The sequence below is a fragment of the Crocuta crocuta genome, unplaced genomic scaffold, assembly GCF_008692635.1.
Source record: "Crocuta crocuta isolate KB4526 unplaced genomic scaffold, BGI_CrCroc_1.0 scaffold3, whole genome shotgun sequence".
Taxonomy (NCBI): domain Eukaryota; kingdom Metazoa; phylum Chordata; class Mammalia; order Carnivora; family Hyaenidae; genus Crocuta; species Crocuta crocuta.
In genome coordinates this window covers 3,007,504-3,023,660 of record NW_027529934.1, presented here as the reverse complement: position 1 = coordinate 3,023,660, position 16,157 = coordinate 3,007,504, and the positions used below count along the sequence as shown (strand labels likewise).

Sequence of the window (16,157 nt, the reverse complement as noted above, 5' to 3'; positions counted from 1 at the left end):
GCCGTCCCCCCCCCGGACCGCGCCCCCCGCCCGCGGCAGTGCGCACGTGAGCGCGCGCCGCGCTGGTTCCTAAGTTTAGCTCGGCGGCTTCGGTGGGGTCGGGCGAGGTAAAAGCGGCCGAGGGGACTAGGTGGGCTGGGGGTCGGCTCTCTCCGTCCCTGCTCGCCCCGCCCGAGGGCCTCCTGGAAGCCAAGGACCCGGCCGGAGGGTGGAGCGCGGGCGCCCCCCGACGCAGCGCCCCGAGGGTCTCCTCCGCGTGCAAGCCTGGCCCCGCGCTCGCCCAGCCTCCAAGGTGGCTCTCAGTAAACGAGCCCCAGTTCCCGCCAGTTCCCGCCAGCTCGGCGACTCGGGACTTCCCGGAGAGTCCAGGGTTCTGGAAAGTTCCCTGGTGGAAGGGGTGCGGTGTGGGCTGAGGTCCGAACAGGCGCGGGGCCCGAGGCCGTCGGGCCCCAGTTTTCGGTGGCCACGTGGGGCCATCGCTCAGCGTTTTCGAACTCTGGGGACCCGGGCATGGCCGGCGTCACCAGCAGCGCTCGTTGGGGGATCCCCTGGGACGCCCCCTTCTGAATCCGGCGTGGCAGTGGGAAGGGCTGTGCCCTACGTGGGGTGAGGGGCCGTGGCCGTTCTAGGGTCAGCCCAGGCATAGGGCCCTGAAGGTCACCGGATGAGAAGCCACAGCTGATGGCCACAAGACCCCAGGCTCTTCGTCCTGAGGCGGGGGCCGGGGGGAATGAGCCCCGGGCGTACTAAGGTGACCTTCAGGAAAGGATTAAATCCTCGTTTTAAAGAAAGTAGCCCCAGACACCTTGTGAAATCGACACTCTCCCGTTCTCCTGGGGGAGGAAAAAGTTGTGGAAAGAAGCTCTGTCAGCGTAAAGTGAACTGCGATTTTGACTTTGCAGAGTGGTCGGGCACGTCACAGTGACCTGCGTTCTGTTGTTGGTGTGGCATCCTCGGGTTTCACAGGGTTTGTCTCCGTGGGCAGCTTGTAAAGCAATGTTCATGAAGCTTTTGACCTTGTTAGATGAAGAGTGTCAGCTATTACAGAAGCGTTAATCACAAACTGAGAATGTCCTGTGATGAGGGAACATTTTCTAATGGGTGGGCCGTTAACATTTTATTATTTCAAAGTTTTCGAAGGCCATAACCTTGAGTTTTTCGTATGTTCTTAGAAGTTGTGGAATAAAGGTAACTTTGATGGATGATGATGACCTAAATGAGTGACAGAAACCCCTAAATCCAAACGTGAGAAGTTGGAGATTTTCAGATATAAATAGGGAAAGTGCCAAGTGTTGAGTGTTTTATTCCCGCTTCGGTATCCATCTTAACACAGTCGAAAAAGCAGGGGCCGCGTGGGATCTAACATCCATCCAGAAGTATGCATACTGTTTTATATTGTTCATATAGCAACAGAAGTCTCTTTGTCCTAATCTTGTACGGTTGCTACCACGTTTTCCTCAATGTAATGCCTATTTCGGGAGGGACTTAAGTGGAGCAGGTGTGAACGATGATGAATCACGTTCTCAAACTGAGCTAATTTCCCTTTGTGCAGGCTATTGTTCTCTGTGTATATAATGTATAAGGACCTTAACATAAAAGTTCTCACATTCAGAAATTAAGCTTTTTAGTCCGGAAATTGAGTTTTTACGGGCCACCTGCATCCTGTAGGCAGCCTGTTAGCATTTCTGTAAGGTCTTCCCTGCCGCCAAGTTACACCTCCTTGCTTTGAGCTACTGCATCTGTTACTCCTTTACTGTTCCCTATAGTGTGATTGTTTGCTTAAGTGTTGGTTTCTCCCACTAGGCTAGGCTCTTGGGGGACTACTGGTTTTGTATCTTTGGCATCCAGAACATTTAACGTATTTTGGTATTTTCATAGTGTTTTGTTTCATTGAATACATGTGGGATTCCCAAAGTATATTGCACATTTTGGGAAGGGAGAGTTTTTGCATAGTTGAGGGGATTGAGCCACAAACATGTTGTTGCTGTAGGGAACAGGTTCCTTCTTTTCTAGCCCACCCTAACTCCTCCCCCACTCCCACCATCCATGAGAAAGGAGCCAAAGACAATAAAATAAACCCTAAATTATTTGGGGATCTAAGTGATGGGGTATACCTTTAGACTGGGTATGGTAGAATTTTGTCCTGCTCTCCAGGCCATCTGTAATCCACACACTAATAGTTAGGCCCTTGTCACAAGGGAGTTGACTAGTCTTCATTAAAAAAAAAAAAATAGGATTTCAGAATCTCTGCTTCTTCTGTGGATAGTTAAGACTGGTTGCTAAATGGAATGTTTACATTGAAATAGATTTATTTCCACACAATGAGACTTCATGCCTACCCTGACAGAAGATTTAAGGATATAAAATGAACAGATTTGACTTAATTTTCTCTCTTAGAAATTACCACCGTCAAAGAGAGGGGGATTTGTACAATCAGACTTTACTAGCCAGAACTCTTAAGATGGAATTGATGCCATCCTCAATTTTACGAAAGGCTGATTGCAACAAAATAAGTTACTATCAGAGATTTAGTTTTGAAAATATATAGTATGTTACAGTGGTTACTGTAGTTTCTGATATTTTCAGTAATAACCTAGTACCTCTGCAGAATCTTGAATCAGAAGGTCTACATTTTTTTAATGTTTATTTTTGAGAGAGAAAGAGCATATGCTCACAAGAGCAGGGAGTGGCAGAGAAAGAGGGAGAGACAGAATCTGAAACAGGCTCCAGGCTCCGGAGCTGTCAGCACATAGCCCAACCCGGGTCTCGAACTCACGAAACCACGAGATCATGACCTGGGCTGAAGTTGGCCGCTTAACCCACTGAGCTCCTCAGGCTCCCCAGAAGGTCTACATTTTAATATCCACTATGTTTAATTAAGTCAAGAACGAGTAATGTGTATGTGGAAGATTTTTAACAAGATTTTAATTAGGTTTTAGAAAGTGGTTCAGCTGAGTTTTCTCACGCAAGGAGTTACACAAGTGTGATCAAAGGCTGAAAGTAACTTTCATGAAGACAGAAAAAAGAAAGAAGAAAAGACCAAGGGACACTTTGCTATTGGCTACCTTCAGCTTTGACAATTACTACTCCCTTTCACACCACTCTCCTTACTGTTTTTAGGCACTATTTGACCTCAAAAATAGAGCCTTCTATAATAATAACAACAGCAACAGAAATGAGCTTCCGTTTGTTGAGCACTATGTGCTCTGTGCTCAATGCTTTATGGAATTATTTCAGTTAATACATATATATGTGTATATATGTACATCAGATTTATTATAAAGAATTGGCTCACGTGAGTAAAAAGGTTGGCCAAGTCTGAAGGTCTGCAGGGTGATGGCAAGATGGAGACCCAGCAGAGCCAGTGGTATGGTTCCATTTCAAGTCCAAAGGCAGGAAAACGCTGATGTTCCAAGGCCTTCAGGCAGGAAGAATTCCTTCTTACTGGAAAGAGGGTCAGCCTTGTTTTTCTCAGGCCTTCAACTGACTACCTGAGGCCCACCAATATTGTGGAGGGCAACCACTTAGTCTACCAATGTAAATATTAATCTCATCCAAAAACACCCTTGCAGAAGCACCCACAATAATGTTTGACCAAACATCTGAGCACCCATGGTCAACTTAAGTTAAGCCCAGTCAAGTTAATAAAGTTGTTAACCGTCACACAGATCTATTTGATTTCGAAAGCTCATGCTCTTAGTGTTAGTCACAATATCTCCCTCGTCTAAAATTCACAAAGTAGCTTGAACCCTGGGTCTTCCTCTCCTTGTCTGGAAGGAATGTCTGTCGAAGTTCATTCCACTAACCCCTAATGAACACACCTAATTAGGGCAGGTGTTTAAATGCCAGTAACCAATCTCAGAATCCCCTTCCCCAATAGCACATACAATGTAGAAGAAAGCCATTCCAGCTTTCTAATTATATTCCAAGGTTTCTTTTTTTTTTAACGTTTTTTTAAAAAATTTATTTCTGAGAGACAGCGTGAGAAGGAGAGGGTCAGAGAGAGAGGGAGACACAGAATCTGAAACAGTCTCCAGGCTCTCAGCTAGCTGTCAGCACAGAGCCCGACGCTGGGCTTGAACCCACGAACCGTGAGATCATGACCCGAGCCGAAGTGTGCCGCCCAACTGACTCAGCCACCCAGGCACTCCTATTCTAAGCTTTCTGATTTCCTATTCACATAACTCTTTGAACTGGTTCCTTTCACACAAGCACACGCTGCCTGATTCCTTGTTCAGTCCCCTTCATGTCCTCTTTGAAGGGCACCAAGCCAGTGAGCCCATGACCTGCCCTTCTCTCAACTGCCTCCTTAGGACCAAACTTGCTATTGCTTACTCTTGACTCACTCCTGCCCATCATTGTCATTGTCATTTTAGAGCTTTAACTTCTCCCCTCCTCCCCCCAACAGAAACAGCTATCTCTGCAGGGACTTCGCTTGATGGAGTTTCAGTCTTGTGAACCCACATCCCCGAGATTACGTATTGAAAAATACTTCCATCATCTATGTACTTTCAATAAATATCGATTATTCAACTTATTTATTTGATTACAACTTTGGAAAGAATAAGAATTCTTAGAATAATTATTTTTTTACCTGGTTGGTGCTATTCTGTTACATCCTAGGACACCTTATATAGATATCATGCATGTCCTAACACTGCTCCTTCCACATTTTTTAAATGTTTATTTATTTTTGAGAGAGACAGAGTACGAGTAGGGGAGAAGCAGAGAGAGAGGGAGACACAGAATCTGAAGCAGGCTGCAGGCTCTGAGCTAGCTGTCAGCACAGAGCCCAACGTGGGGCTCGAACCCACAAACCAAGAGATCATGACCTGAGCCAAAGTTGATACTCAACCAAGTGAGCCACGCAGGCGCCCCATAAAATTCCATTCCTTCTGCATTTTTCATGAACAGCCTCAGAGCATCTGTTCTTAGCAAGTTAGTTGTCCGTTAATATCCAGAATGTGGTCACTCCCAGTGAAGTAATGCTTTGAATACTTGAATTTTTACGAGGTTTTTCTTCGTTACATATTATTAGAGAAAAATTAAAGACCTGAACAAAATCTGATTTTGTTGATATTTAAAAGATACGGTTGAGGCTGTCTAGCTTTTGAAACCAAAAATGTTAAGACGGATATTGGGAGAGGACAGTTGTTACAGATACTAAGTTCCCACTGAAGATATTTTTTCATTCTTCTAATGAAAGTTAATTTACCAAGCACAACTCACATAAAGGGCATTTTTATTACAGCCACAAATAAAAAGACCCTTGCATTCCATATTAGAAAAAAAAATCAAGTGTGTATTTGGTTGATCAATGACATCTGCCACAATTATATGCATTGAGTCAAAATGCAAAACTTCTTTCTGTTACACATCACCTTTATTCCAGGGTTGCCAGGGCTTGGAATTACATTAGCTCTCTTAATTTAAACTGACGTAGATTGTCTGATAGAATAAAAACAGAGTATTAAAGTAGGGATCCTAAAAATCTAATAAGGTGAGAAGTTTGATGTGTAATTTGGTACTGTTTTTACAAGCTAGATTCCAAAGACAGGCAAATAGACTTTGGTCTCTAAAACAATTATGAGGCTGGGTCTTCTGTAAATGGTTTCTTGGGTGCATTTTCATCTATTGAAACCATAATAAAGAGGAGACATCACTTAATTACCCCATCCTGTGTTCTTAATAGTGTTGTTGTTGTCTTTTTAAACCCAGGTTTATTGAAAACAGTCATGTCTTTGCTTTGCCTTTTTTTTACAAGCTGAGCTACAATTAGTTTTAGGACACAATAGAATCTGTCAAGTAAGAAAGCTAGCTGGTGATTCTTTGTGCTTAACTATTAAATGTAGAATTTCTAGGATATTCTGTAAGCAGCATTAATGGTGATATTCTGGAAGTTTAAATCATTGAAAATTTTACCAGACTTAGATTATTTTGAGATTTTAAAAATATATATTGTCTTAGTGACATTACAGTTATAATAAAGGTTTTGCAATCCAAATCCTTTTAAAAAAATCCCTTAACCCCTTTTTCTTATATCCTATTTTTAAATGTTGATATTATTATATTGAATTAATATCAAATTGGATTATTAGGGTTATAAATAAGTATAAAAAAATTACTAAATTGGCTTCATGCCTGTAAATAAGATTTGTTTTATACCTAAATTGTAAACTGTATTTTAAATTTTATTTTATTTTTTTCTGGGTAGTTAAGGTTTCATGCTTGTATTTTTTTTTAAGTTTGCTGAGGTAATTTACATGCAGTAAAATTCATTCTTTAGGTATTAAGTTCTATGAATTCTGACAAACACAGCCAGCCATATAAGCATTACCACAATCAAGAGAGAACATTTCTACCATTCCAGAAAGTTCACCTGTGCCCCTTTTAGTTAATCTCTTATCCTGAAAATGAAATTTTAAATAAAATAAATGAAATAAGACTTTTAAAAACATGCCTGATACACTGGCCTTGGGCCATTGTTGTTGTAAACTAGATTATAACTTTAGTGGGAAAACAAATCTAACTTTTTAAATATAGTACTCTAAAATTATTGGATAGAAGTATTAAAATGAAAGACTTATTTAAACAATTTTTAATGTTTATTTATTTTTGAGAGAGACACAGAGACGAGTGTGAGTGGGGGAAGGACAGGGAGAGAGAGGGAGGCCCAGAATTGAAAGCAGGCTCCAGGCTCTGAGCTGTCAGCACAGAGCGGGATGCAGGGCTTGAACTCCCAAGCTGTGAGTTCATGACCTGACCCAAGGTCAGAGATGCTTAACTGACTGAGCTGCCCAAGCACCCCTAATTTTATTGTTTTATTCCATCTCCATGATGTATGTTTACCTTTATTTGCCCTATGTTCATCTCAAATATCTTGATATAATGAAGTCTTAAAGCATGTTCTTTTGCTAGCTTATATTTCAGTGAATATTAAAAATGGAATACTCTTTCTGTCCTTCTGAAATAAGCAGGTTAAGGGGAAGGACTATGTCACCTTCATTGTTTATTACTGTCTCTTGCATACAGAAGAAGCCTAGTATTGTTAAATGAAAGAAAATTTAAGTTGTTTCAAGCTGAGCAGAGAGGGATTGGAGAATGATTTGGATTCTCTCAAGTAAACATTGCAAGTATTGGTAATGCTAGGTTAAAACTTAAAACTCGGTTAAAAACCTAGATTTTAGAGTTGGATCTAAATTTCTTTCCTCCTTTATTTAATTGAAGTACAGCTGATATCCAATGTTACATTAGTTTCAGCTCTGCAACTCACTAGTGAGCTAACAATTCCATACACTGTGGTATGCTCACCACCGTAAGTATGGTTACCATCTGTCACCACATAACATTATTATGATGTTACTGACTATATTCCCTATGCTGTACTTTTCATCCCCTTGACTTACTTATTTTATAATGAAATGTTTATCTCTTAATCTCCTTCACCTATTTTACCTACTCCCTCCCCAACACCCTCCGCTCTGGCAACCACCGGGTTTTTTCTCTGTATTTAGGAGCCTGTTTCTCAGTTTTGTTTCTTTGTTCGCTTTCTTGCTTGTTCATTTGTTTTTTTTTTTTTAGATTCCATATATACGTGCAATCATGTGGTATTTGTCTTTCTCTGTCTTATTTCACTTAGCATAATACCCTCTAGTTCTGTGTTGTTGCAAATGTCAAGATCTCCTTCTTTTTTATACCTGAGTAATATTCCTGTGTGTGTGTGTGTGTGTGTGTGTGTGTGTACACATACGACATCTTCCTTATTCATTCATTTATCAGTAGACATTTAGGTTGCTTCCATAACTTGGCTATTGTAAATAATGCTATAATAAACATAGGGGTGGGTATATCTTTTCAAATTATTAGTTTCATTTTCTTTGGGTAAATATCGAGTTACTTAATTGTATGGTATTTCTATTTTTAAGCTTTTGAGGAACCTTCATACTGTTTTTCATAGGGGTTGAAACAATTTAAATTCTCACCACTAATGCATGAGGATTCCCTTTTCTCCACATCCTTGCTAACACTTGTTATTTCTTGTCCTTTTGATATTAGCTGTTCCGACAGGCATAAGGTGATAGCTCATTGTGGTTTTGATTTGCATTTCCCTGATGCTTAGTGATGCAGAGCATCTTTTCATGTGGACCTACATTTGAATACCGACCTTATCATTTATTTTGCTGTAAAACTTCAGGCAAATAAATTTCTATGAGCATCTGTTTTCCTGTCTATAAGATTACAATAAAAATAAATAAATAAAATGCATGTCCTAGCAGAGCAGTTATCAGGAGGATTTCAGATTAAAGCACTTGGCAGTGTGTTGCTCATAGCCCAATTATTTTGAGATGGAATCTTAAAGAAGGTATTTTAAATCACAGAGCACTGCTATCTATGGTGGAGGAGAGAATTAGCTTTTAGAACAAAGATGTAGGTGGCTGGATCTGACCTGTGGGCTCAAGGAGAATAATTACTCTCCCAACTTGTGTTTCTGTTAAGTACACATTTTCATTTATTGGATTTTCTCAGAGGAAGGAAAGAGTGGCAACGGTGAGAAGAAAGGAAACAAGATGAGGAAATTGAGAAAGGGAGAGATATTGACCGAGATAATGATGAATGAATGAACAAACCGAGCGTGGCACCAAAAACAGAGTTAGTAATATTATCCCATATAAGCTAGCTTATATGGCATCTGTACTAAAAAAGAGAAAGGAGTAAGGAAGTTATATAAACCACATGGAAAAAGTAACTATCCCAATATTTTGAACAAAAATACAGTGAGAACCCCAAAATTCCCTTTTATAGAGTGTTAATTTGTATGTATCATATGTTAATGTTCAGAAAACAGTGGTTCAGTTGTCTGCTCTGATTTCCTAAAGTTGTTAAATAATTTGATCAATACAATGGTATTAGAGCAGCTACATTATGAACATTATGAAATAGAATACTACTTTTTTTTATCCCCAAAGAGAACAAAAAAAGGCTTTTCTATGCCTAGACAAAGTATCAAGGCTGAGGGTAGAATAAAGACAATTTCAAATAAGATCTCAAAAAAAAAAAAAAACCTTCTCATTTGCCTTTGTCTCAGGAAGCTGAGGGGTGCTCTGTTAAAATGAGGGAAGAAACCAAGAGGAAGGCGTGAGATGCAGAAACCAACGACTCCAACTGGTGTTGCAAAGGAATACAGGTAACTTTCCGAAATATTCCTAATATGGAAGATCGAAATAATTGAAGGAGTACAGGTGAAAGAAAAATTAGTTAAGAGTTTAGAAGCTAAGAAGTAAGAGGAAGAGAAACATATGCTCTGAACCTGTACAGTTTCAAAAACGGATGGTCCGTCTGACCCTTAAGTTTCCTAGCATCCGAAGCAAAATGGAAAACATACTCACTTGCAAGTTGCATAATTCCTTAAGATGAAAACAAAGTGGTTGTTTCCTGAAAGACCTGTTGCAGATCTTATAAAAATGATCCTTTCCTCTTAATTGTATCCACACAAGAGAATATTATGTTTCATGTGACTGTTTCTTAGAGTGTACGTTATGGCCCCGAAGCATTATTAAGTAAAGGCAATTCTGTAAGGACTAGATAGTACTCTCCAAGGTGAACCAAAGGCATATGAATGGTCAGGATATTATTATTTTTAATTATGTTTTATTATTTAAAATTTTTTTTAACTTTTATTTTTGACAGAGTGCAAGTACAGGGAAGAGGCAGAGAGAGAGGGAGACACAGAATCCAAAGCAGGCTCCGGGCTCTGAGCTGTCACCACAGAGCCTGACGTGGGGCTCAAACTCATGAACTGTGAGATCATGCTTGAGACAAAGTTGGACGCCCAACTGACTGAGCCACCCAGGCACCCCTTTTTATTTTAGAGAGAGAGGGAGGGGCCGAGTGAGGGAGAGAGAGAATCTCAACCAGGCTCCATGCTCAGTATGGAGCCTGATGTGGGACTCTGTCCAATGACCCTGGGATCATGACAACTGAAATCAAGAGTCCGACGCTCAACCAACCGAGCCACCCAGGCACCTCATGGATATTATTAATTGACATCCCATTAAACTTAATGGGAGGCTAGAAGGAGGTTGACAGTTTAGTCTGTTATCCTAAACAACTTAGCTCTTTCCCTACACTAGCCCTCTTGAAGCAAAACAAGTTCTCTTTCTCTCTTTTTAAAAAATTTTTATTTTTATTTTTTTAAATTTACATCCAAGTTAGCATATAGTGCAACAATGATTTCAGGAGTAGATTCCTTAATGCCTCTTACCCATGTAGCCCATCCCGCCTCCGACAACTCCTCCAGTAACCCTCTGTTTGTTTTCCATATTTAAGAGTCTCTTATGTTTTGTCTCCCTCCCTATTTTTATATTATTTTTGCTTCCCTTCCCTTATGTTTATATGCTTTGTATCTTAAAGTCCACATATGAGTGAAGTCATATGATATTTGTCTTTCTCTGATTGACAATTTCACTTAGCATGATACCCTCTAGTTCCATCCACATAGTTGCAAATTGCAAGATTTCATTCTTTTTGATTGCCGAGTAATACTCCATTGTGTATGTATACGACATCTTCTCCATCCGTTCATCCATGAATGGACATTTGGGCTCTTTCCATACTTTGGCTATTGTTGATAGTGCTGCTGTAAACATTGGGGTGCATGTATCCCTTCGAAACAGCACACCTGTATCCCTTGGATAAATACCTAGTAGTGCAATTGCTGGGTCATAGGGTAGTTCTATTTTTAATATTTTTTAAGGAACCTCCATACTGTTTTCCAGAGTGTCTGCACCAGTTTGCATTCCCACCAGCAGTCAAAAGAGATTCTCTTTCTCTGCATCCTCTCCAGCATCTGTTGTTGCCTGATTTGATTTTAGCCATTTTGACAGGTGTGAGGTGGTATCTCGTTGTGATTTTGATTTGTATTTCCCTAATGATGAGTGATGTTGAGCATTGTTCCATATATCTGTTGGCCATCTGGATGTCTTCTTTGGAGAAGTGTCTGTTCCTGTCTTTAGCCCATTTCTTCACTGGATTATTTGTGTTTTGGGTCTTGAGTTTGATAAGTTCTTTATAGATTTTAGAAACTAACCCTTTATCTGATATGTCGTTTGCAAATATCTTCACCCATTCCATCGGTTGCCTTTTAGTTTTGCTGATTGTTTCCTTCACTGTGCAGAAACTTTTTATTTTGATGAGGTCCCAATAGTTCATTTTTGCTTTTGTTTCCCTTGCCTCTGGAGACATGTTGAGTAAGAAGTTGCTGTGGTCTAGGTCAAAGAGGTTCTTCCCTGCTTTCTCCTCCTGGATTTTGATGGCTTCCTGTCTTACATTTAGGTCTTTCATCCATTTTGAGTTTATTTTTGTGGATGGTGTAAGAAAGTGGTCCAGGTTCATTTTTCTGCATGTCGCTGTCCAGTTTTCCCAGCACGACTTGCTGAAGAGACTGTCTTTGCTCCATTGAATATTCTTTACTGCTTTGTCAAGGATGAGTTGGCCATACATTTGTGGGTCCATTTCTGGGTTCTCTATTCTGTTCCATTGATCTGAGTGTCTGTTCTTTTGCCAGTACCATACCGTCTTGATGATTACAGCTTTGTAATACAGCTTGAAGTCTTAGATTGTCATGCCTCCTGCTCTGTTTTTCTTTCTCAAGATTCTTTTGGATCTTCCGGGTCTTTTCTGATTCCATACAAATTTTAGGATTGTTTGTTCTAGCTCTGTTTAGAATGCTGGTGTTATTTTAATATGGATTGCATTGAATATGTAGTGAATATGTGTGAATAGTGAATATGAATATTCACATGTGAATATGAATTGCTTTGGGTAGTATTGACATTTTAACAATATTTGTTCTTCCTATACAGGAGCATGGAATATTTTTCCATTTTTGTGTCTTCTTTAATTTCTTTCATAAGCTTGCTATAGTTTTCATTGTATATTTTTTTTTTTACCTCTTTGGTTAGGTTTATTCCTAGGTATTTTATGGTTTTTGGTGCAATTGTAAATGGGATAGATTCCTTGATTTCTCTTTCTGTTGCTTCATTGTTGGTGTATAGGAATGCAACCAATTTCTGTGCATTGATTTTATATCCTGCTACTTTGCTGACTTCCTAGATCAGTTCTAGCAGTTTTTTGGTGGAATCTTTTGGGTTTTCCATATAGAGTATCATGTTGTCTGCTAAGAGTGAAAGTTTGACTTCCTCCTTGCTGATTTGAATGCCTTTTATTTCTTTGTGTACTCTGATTGCTGAGGCTAAGACTTCCAATACCATCTTAAATAACAGTGGTGAGAGTGGACAGCCCTGTCTTATTCCGGACCTTAGGGGGAAAGCTCTCAGTTTTTCCCTTCTTTTTTTTTTTTTTAATGTTTAAGAGAGAGACAGAGTGTGAGGACAGGAAGAACAGAAGAAGGAGACACAGAATCTGAAGCAGGCTCCAGGCTCTGAGCTGTTAGCACAGAGACCAGCATGGGGCTCAAACCCACAAACTGTGAGATTGTGCCCTGAGCCAAAGTCAGTAACCAACTCAGTAACTGACTGAGCCACCCAGACGCTTCGAAACCAAGTTCTCTTAACTTGGTTAAGAGGTACTTGTCCTCATTAAAAGGCAGTTTGGTGACTGTGTGGATGCTGGAGAATGTTCATTTGGGGTCTCGTGCCCTACCCCAAATGGCTCATCAAAGTATGCTTTCCTGTCTTAATTTCTTTTTTTAAGTTTATTTTTATTTATTTTGTAAGAGAGATAATCCCAAAAATGCTCCACACTGTCATCACAGAGCCCGATGCAGGACTTGAACCCACGAACCCTGAGATAATGACCCGAACCAAAATCAAGGGTCAGATGCTCAACCAGCTGAGCCGCTCAGGAGCCCCTGTCTTAATTTCTGAGAGAATTTTGATACATGCAGTTTTTCTCTAATGAATTACATTTCCAATAATGTTTAGTACCTTTAGGCTGGATTTTCTGGCTCTTCCATTAATCTAGCTCTGAGTACAGTCTAGAGAGGAAACTTTCTGATTGCCCTGTTCCTTCAACAGGTAACATTCAGGATACTGTGTCCCTCAAGCAGTCTTTCATAAGCCCTTATTTCCTATAACCAAGCTTACGTTAATAATTAAGATGGTATTTAGTTAGAAACTATAAGGTTTGGACAACTAACTAGAATTTTTGTTATCTGTCACATATTCCCCTAACCATTAATGAGAATTTACTGTGCCACCTGTACAGTTATCAGTTTTAAAAAATTCAACCCCTTATGCTTTCATCTGATATATTTTCCATGAACAATAATTCTTAATGGAAAGTCAAGTATAATTTTTATAACTCACTGAGTGCCATTTTTTAACCTATAGTTCACTGGTTATTGAATAAACATTAGAAGTATATTTTTAAAATAGCTTTTAAACTATCCTTTAGAAAAATAAAAAATTTTTTTATTAATCTCTTTTGTGTCCAGCAGGATATGTTTATTACACAAAAATAACTAAATCTCTCTGACATCCTAAAATTTGAAACCTTAAAAGTTGACATCTGTTTGTGAAGTATTATTACCTGCTTTTTTTCCAGGAAGTTTAATAGGATTATATTTCAAAATAATAAACTATGCCCCTGCCACTTGCAGATCAGTTATCACTATGGTAGAATTTCTGTTGTCTCTAAGAGAGTCTAAGGTGCTTGAAATTGAAGACTAGAAAATGCTGTAATAGCTCAGTAGAGACCATGGTGATATTTTTATTCTGACCTGAAGTAAATTACTATATATTAAATAAAGGTTCAGTGAAATAACATTTTTTCTCCAATTAATATTTATCATTGCTACAAAAACATATGATACCATTTCTTTTATTTTTTTATGACTGTTGTTAATTTTAGGCTCTTTTAAAATTAGAAAAATATTTTCTCAAACTTGATAAACAATGATCTCTGAAATACTGAATGATGTATTTTATAAAGAAAACTATCATAAATTTAGAAATCAGTTTTCTAAGTGAGAAAATATCACAGATGTCGAAGAGGGGTTTTTTTTATTTGTTAAAATTTTTTTTCCAAATTTAGGCAAATTATTTTGAGTTTAGAAAAATCTGTACAACAAGAATTTTCAGGAGTGATGTTAGCAAGATGGCAAAATAGGAAGCCCTGAATCCTGCTTCTCTCACACACACACCACATAGGCAACAATTCCTAAACAAATTCACTTTATGTAAAATCAAGAAATGAATTGAAAGTCTCTTGCACCCTACCTAGGTGAATATAAAACCAGACTCATCAGAGCCAGTTGGGACATTTAGGATCCCTTTTCACCAGAGTCCCTGTTCCCAGCACAGTGCTATATAATCACGAAGAGAATCCCTAAATCCCCACTTCTCTTAGGGAGGGAGAGGTTGGCTAGTGCATTTAGCACCCCAGTATTTCCCAGGGGGCTCCCAGAGGACTGGTTTCTGTCATTTAAGTCTTAGAACTCTGATGGGCTAGCAGAATCTAGCCACCTGAGGGAGGCTGGAAACTGCAGCTTGGACTGATAGATGTTATAGATCTTCTCTCCTGCTAAGCATGGAGTGAACAGATGTCAGTCTTGGAGGCTTGATGGGTCTGGTGCGTCTAGCCACCTCAGGGAGAAAGGAGACTGTGGTTTGGACTGATAGACCCAATTGCTTTCCCCACCCCTGGCTTAGCACAGAGTGAGCAGACAAAACCCACAGCTTCCTACTTCTCCCTATGGAGGGAAAGAGTTGATAGAGGCCCCCCAAACCTTGGCAGGGCTGTCAGGTGGGTTCTTCTCAGGTACAAGTTCAGTCCATGCAGACAGGTACAGGTGCCTGCTTTGTCCAATGTACAGACACCAACACAGAGAGATGACAAAGATGAAGAATCAGGTAAAGGTGTTCCAAACAAGGAAGCAACATTAATTTCTAGAAACTGACTCTAATGAAATGGAGTTACTAGGATTTACCTGACAGAGATTTCAAAATAACTGTCAAAGATGCTTACTGAGGTCAAGAGAAACGTGCATGAACAAAGCAAGAATTTCAACAAAAACAAAGAAAATAGTAAAAAGCACCAAACAGAAATCATGGAGCTGAGGAACCCAAGAGCTGAACTGGAAAGTTCACTAGAAGGGTTTAACAGCAGACTATATCAAGCAGAAGAAAGAGTCTGTGAACTCAAGAACAAATCATTGGAAATGATTCAGTCAGAGGAGCAAAATGAAAAAGAATGAAAGAGAGTGAAGAAAAGTTAAGGGATTTATGCAACATGATCAGACAGAGTAATATATGCATAATGAAAGTCCCGGAGGGGAAGAGACAGAGAGAGAAAGGACCAGAAAGCGTATTCAAAGAAAAAATGTTTGAACAAACCTGGGGGCAGAAATGGACATCCAGATCCAAGAAGCTCCCCAACACACTAACTATGGTGGCCACAAAGAAATCCACACTGAGACACAATCAAATTGTCAGAGGTCAAAGACAAAGAGAGAATTTTGAAAGCAACAAAAAGCAGCTTGGTGTGTACAAGAGAACCCACGTAAGGTTATTTGTGGAGTTTTCAACAGCAGCCTTGCAGGCCTGAAGGAGGTGGAATGACATATTCAAAGTGCTGCAAGAAAAAAAAATTCCAACCAAGAATACTGTACTCAGCAAAATTGTCCATCATAAAGGACAGAGAAATAGATTTTTCCCAGACAAATGAAAGCTCAGGGAGTTCATCACCACTAGACCTGTCTTACAAGACATGCCAGAGAGAATTCTTCAGGTTGAAATGAAAGGGTGCTAAATAGCAACATAATAACATAAGAAAATGTGAAACTGTGGTAAAGGTAAATACACAGACAAATACAGAATACTGTATTACAGTGGGTAAATCTATTTTAATTCTAGATAAAAGCTAAAAGAGAAAAGTATTAAAAATACAAGTAAAAAATATGTTAAAAGATATATGGTATGAATGCATGTGAATTGTGACAACAATAATATAAAGTGTTGTGGGAGAAGTTGAAGTATAGAGTTTTTATATATAATTGAACTTAAGTTTATCAGCTTAAAATAGACTGTTACAGGGTGACCTGACTGGCTCAGTTCAAGAGTATGAAATTCTTGATCTTGAGGTCACAAGTTCGAGCCTCACATTAGGTATTATTATTATTATTATTATTATTATTATTA

The 16,157-nt window shown here is 39.3% G+C and overlaps 1 long non-coding RNA gene across 1 annotated transcript in view; it reads left to right on the top strand.

The window, feature by feature from the left end:
• Positions 1-43: 43 nt before the first annotated feature.
• LOC144230854 (uncharacterized) overlaps positions 44-16,157 on the top strand; it is a 57,215-nt gene continuing 41,101 nt past the window's right edge. Inside the window, exons 1-2 of the long non-coding RNA XR_013334897.1 lie at positions 44-107; positions 9,086-9,184. This is a non-coding gene — a long non-coding RNA (uncharacterized LOC144230854). The remainder of the gene's footprint in view (positions 108-9,085; positions 9,185-16,157) is intronic.